Genomic DNA, 6,000 nt, shown 5'->3' on the forward strand with positions numbered 1-6,000 from the left:
GACCAGCCCATTCACTTAACATTAGGCCATTTTTACTTAAATTGTAGGAAAACGATGAAAAGTTGAAACTTGAAAAATAGACCCGCACTAAACATGAATATGTGGAATGATATGAAGTTTGAACGGCATGAATTGGATGAACTGGGAATGAGTTGAAACGTACCTAAAAAACGGTCGGAATAAAAAAAATAATAATAATAACTAGAAAATGTGCAATTTCTGAAGAAATTGCGTGTGAAGGTGAAACCGTTGAAGGTTTGGGAGGTGAAAAGTGGAATTACGTGGAACGATTGAATGGTGTGAATCTGTGAAGAAATATGAATACAAAGTTGAAAAACTGAATAAAAGTTGAACTGTGGAATTTGAAGATATGAATGAAAAACTGAAAAAGTTGAACTGGAGAATGAAGTGAATCTGTGAAAAATTATGAATCCGACAAAGTTGAAAAACTGAGAAACTGAAAAAAAAAACGAATGTTTGAATCGTAAAAAAGTGTGGATGATCCGAAGTAAAAGCAGAAGAGAAAATACAAAGTTTTTCAACTTTGTATTATTCACAATGCTTCACTGTTTCAAGCAATCCACAATCCACCTCATTCAAATCCACCTCATTCAAATGATTAGCTCATTATCAGGAGTTAAAAAATGATGCCTAAGCAAACTTTTCAGTTTTTTTAGTGCTTGAAATATGAATAAAACAAAGTTGAAAACTGAAAAACTGAAAAAAACTGAATGTATGAATCAAGCTGAGTTCACCAAGCCAGATGCTGTACTAGGTGGAAGCAGAAGTGACAGGTAATGAGACGTCTAAGAAAATATCCAAGATGGCCGCCCATGAGGGCAGATGGGAGTTGGAGTCTTCAGTGGTCTAAGATGGCCGCCCGACGGCATCATGGGAAATGGTGTACTTTGTGTAACTAAACTGTAGGTTTCAAACTCCAGTCCTCGAGGGCTTGTATCCTGCATGTTTTTGAATCACAGCATTCACTTAACATTAGGCCATTTTTTACGGTAGAAAAACTTGAATTTTAGCTGAAAGTTGAACTGTGGTATAATGGTAATGTGAAGAAATATGAATAATACAAAGTTGAAAAATTGAACAAAGTTGAACTGTGGAATGATGTGAATGTGTGAAAAAATATGAATAACACAAAGTTGAAAACTGAAAAAAATCCGAATGTTTTAATCTTAAAAAAGTGTGGATGATCCGAATTAAAAGCAGAAGAGAAAAAACAACTGGAAACGTGAAACGCGATTTGCCCGAACCGGGGCACGGACATGTTGAAGATGACAACTCTACCACTGGGCCACGGGGGGGGCGATGTCAACCCTCACTGTGAAAGCTGTAAATAAAGAGAATGAAATATGTTTGAACGAGACTCTGTGAAGAACTACGAATAATACAAAGTTAAAAAACTGAGAAAAGTTCAACTGTGGAATGAAAAGTAAGATGAAATGAAAGTAAGAACAGTTTGAAAAGGCTAAATACTTTAAATATGAATAGTATAAAAACGTGAATTGTAGGAAAACGATGAATAGTTGAACCTTGAAAAATACAAAAGCACTTCACGTGAATATGTGGAATGATATGGAGTTTGAACGGCATGAATTGGATGAACTGGGAAGGAGTTGAAACCAAAAGAAAATACGGAATTAACTGGAAAAAAAAAACACTGAATGTGCGAAAAGACGCAACCTGGGATTGAACCCACGAACATGAAGTTGGAATACGGCTTACAATTCCCATGAGCCACGGGGACATAGGAAATGCGGATACCGTTAAAGTTTAAAAATAAAGTACGAAGACCACCCCATTCACTTAACATTAGGCCATTTTTACGGTACAAAAACTTAAAATGTAGGAAAACGATGAAAAGTTGAAACTTGAAAAATAGACCCGCACTAAACATGAATATGTGGAATGATATGAAGTTTGAACGGAATGAAATGGATGAACTCGGGATCTATCGCATGAAGTACGGCTGGGACGGCAGTGACACTGGAAATGACTATATATATATATATATATATATATATATATATATATATATATATATATATATATATATATATATATATATATATATATATATATATATATGTACCCAACCAAACTCAGAGCTATTGATCAATATATATGTAAATATTGATCAATGATCGTAAAAAAAATCCTTAAACCTAGGCAAAAGAATTTATTTGAAAACCAGAGAGTGGAGCATTAGTGGAGGGGTGTCACTGATGTGTGTGGTGATTTTGGAGTCCCTAACCCAATCAAAAGCAGAGCTATTGATCAATATATGTGTAAATATTGATCAGTAATCATAAAAAAATCCTTAAAATTAGGCAAAGGGATTTATTTGAAAACCAGAGAATGTAACATAAGGGGAGGCATGTCACCAATTTGTGTGGTGATTTTGGAATCTCTAACCCAACCAACAGCAGAGCTATTGATCAATATATGGGTAATTATTGATCAGTAATCATAAAAAAATCCTTAAAATTAGGCAAAGGGATTTATTTGAAAACCAGAGAATGTAACATAAGGGGAGGCATGTCACCAATTTGTGTGGTGATTTTGGAATCTCTAACCCAACCAACAGCAGAGCTATTGATCAATATATGGGTAATTATTGATCAATAATCATAAAAAAATCATTAAATTAGACAAAGGGATTAATCTGAAAACCAGAGGATGTAGCATAATGGGAGGAATGTCACCGATTTGTGTGTTTATTTTGGAGTCTCTAACCCAACCAAACTCAGAGCTAATGATCAATATATGGGTAAATATTGATCATTAATCGTAAAAAAATCCTTAAAATTAGGCAAAGGGAATTATTTGAAAACCAGAGAATGTAGCCTAAGGGGAGGGATGCCACTGATGTGCGTGGTGATTTTGGAGTCTTTAACCCAACAAACAGCAGAGCTATTGATCAATATATGGGTAATTATTGATCAATAATCATGAAAAAAACCTTAAAATTAGGCAGAGGGATTTATTTGAAAACCAAAGAATGTAGCATAAGGGGAGGGATGTCATTAATGTATGTGGTGATTTTGGGGTCCCTAACCCAACCAAACAAAGAGCTATTGATCAATATATGGGTAAATATTGATCAATAATTGTAAAAAAATCCTTAAAATTAGGCAAAGGGAATTATTTGAAAACCAGAGAATGTAGCCTAAGGGGAGGGATGCCACTGATGTGTGTGGTGATGTTGGAGCCCCTTACCCAACCAACAACCCAACGATCAATAATCATTTAAAAATCATTAAAAATAGGCAGAGGGATTTATTTGAAAACCAAAGAATGTAGCATGAAGGGAGGAATGTCACTGATGTGTTTGGTGATTTTGGGGTCCCTTACCCAACCAAACTCAGAGCTATTGATCAATATATTGGTAAATATTGATCAGTAATCATAAAAAAATCCTTAACATTTTGCAGAGGGATTTATTTGAAAACCAGAGAATGTAGCATAAGGGGAGGGATGTCACCGAATTTTGTGGTGATTTTTGAATCTCTAACCCAACCAACAGCAAAGCTATTGATCAATATATGTGTAAATATTGCTCAATAATAATAAAAAATCATTAAAAATAGGCAGAGGGATTTATTTGAAAACCAAAGAATGTAGCATGAAGGGAGGAATGTCACTGATGTATTTGTGGATTTTGGAGTCTCTAACTCAACCAACAGCAGAGCTATTGATCAATATATGGGTAATTATTGATCAATAATCATAAAAAAATCATTAAATTAGACAAAGGGATTAATCTGAAAACCAGAGGATGTAGCATAAGGGGAGGAATGTCACCGATTTGTGTGTTTATTTTGGAGTCTCTAACCCAACCAAACTCAGAGCTAATGATCAATATATGGGTAAATATTGATCATTAATCGTAAAAAAATCCTTAAAATTAGGCAAAGGGAATTATTTGAAAACCAGAGGATGTAGCATAAGGAGAGGGATTTCATTGATGCGTGTGGTGATTTTGGGGTCTCTAACCCAACCAACCTCAGAGCTATTGATCAATATATTGGTAAATATTGATCAATAATGATAAAATATTCCTTAAAATTAGGCAAAGGGATTTATTTGAAAACCAGAGGATGTAGCATAATTGGGAGTACTTCATTGATCGTTGTAGTGATTTAGCCCAACTCAAAAAGGGGAGCCAGTGATTGATTTTGAGGGTATAAATGATTAACAAGCATTTAAAATAAATCCTCAAAATTTATCAAAATAATTTATTTAAAAAACGTGTGTTGTAGTGTGATCATGAAAATGTCATGAATGTGCCCAGTGATTTTGGACTCCTTATATTAAACAATATTGGAGCTATAGATGAATATTCATTTTATTAATGCTTTTTAAGAACAAAACTTGTCCAAAATTAAACGCTTTTTTATTCAAAAGCACTGTCCCAATATGATTATGTTAATGTCTTTGATGTGTTCGTTGAATTCATATTTACAAATTGTGGCGTTATTGGTTCCCCCCCCCCCCCCCCCCCCCCCCTCGTCTCGTAATTTGCAGACGGTCCCTTGCGCACTCTCCCAGCCTCTGCTTCTCACAGAGGTCAATTGAGTATTTTCACCGAAAGAAACGGTTTAAATATTTTACAAATGTCTTTTTTTGACATTGTAGCTGGTAGTCCGCGTGACAAAGGAGGCATAAAGGCGACTTTGGTGTTTCGACGACGTTTTATCTGAGAGGTATTGATCGCGAAAGTCCGAATCTGCCAATATCTTGCCAACTTTACTTAAATCTACTGCTGTGGCAGATTACCTCGGAATTTGAGCTCGTGTTGCGGCTCCAGCACTCGCACTTGTTGTGCTCTGGCCATGTCCCGCTTCTTCACCTTCCTCCTTGTCCACGGGAGAGGCGATGGCTCAGCGGTTGCTTGGCTCTGGCCGGCAGAAAAAAAACGAGACTGGCGGCGTCGGCGGCTGTCATAAGAAGCGAGCAGCCGCTAAATGCGCCAGTAGCAGCTGCGCCCAACTAATTCGCAAACTCGGCTGCAGCCGAGCCTCCAGGGGCGGAATCGTCCGTCCAAGCGTTTCGCCTTTTTCAACGCGCTTGGCATCCATGACGATCAGAACACTTGATTCAGTTCTTGGAACTATTTCGAAACTCCCAAATCAAAGAAAATTAAACAGGATTCCGTTCCCACTGTTGTGGTATCTTGCCAGATAATGTTGCATACTGTTGCTGTATTATGTGGTACTCCGGTAGATGGCAAATTTGTAGGTCATGTAGGATGTAATTATGTTGCATGCAAAGAAGAACCTTATGTTTTTTTTTTTTTTTTTTTATACCGGCGGAATTTTTTTTTCCACTGGCGGGTATGGCCTTCCATAAGAACCAAATAAGATGTACAAAAAAAAAAAAAAACGTACTTAAACGCCAGTCACCGGCCGCAATAAAACCTTGAGATATAAATTATTCATCCATGAATCAACAATTGTAATAGCTTCCTGTGATCCTTCAATACTACGTTTTTACTCGAACTAAACTACCAAATCCCACTGGCATTTTCCCAACAGTCTTCTCATGTAAACAATTCAGAAACCTGGCTTGTAAAGTGCACATTTTGTTTTCTCAATTTGCCAATGAAGAAAAAGTAAAACTTTCATAGTACTTCGATGTCCATCTTTGTCTGTCTTGGCAGCATTGCAAAGTTAACAGCTGCCATAGAAGTCAGAACAGAGTTAACAGAGGACAATTTCTCTTAACGCTTTATGCAATGTTAATTCACATCCAGTTCACCTTGACAGCCATAATATATGCATACATATACTGTATATGTACTACACATATATATGAACGTTCAACTCATATTATCATCCAAGGGAATTTGTGTCACCAAACTTTCCAAGGGTCTTATTCAGTGGTTGTCAAATGGGGGTACTTGAAGAAACTTGTCAGGTTCATTTGTCAGACATTTGTAAGAAACTGTACACAAAAAAGGAGACAAGGCAATCTTCCCAACTCATG

Source organism: Hippichthys cyanospilos, chromosome 2 (assembly GCF_059441005.1).
Source record: "Hippichthys cyanospilos isolate Australia breed blue-spotted pipefish chromosome 2, RoL_Hcya_1.0, whole genome shotgun sequence".
In the NCBI taxonomy this organism is placed as follows: domain Eukaryota; kingdom Metazoa; phylum Chordata; class Actinopteri; order Syngnathiformes; family Syngnathidae; genus Hippichthys; species Hippichthys cyanospilos.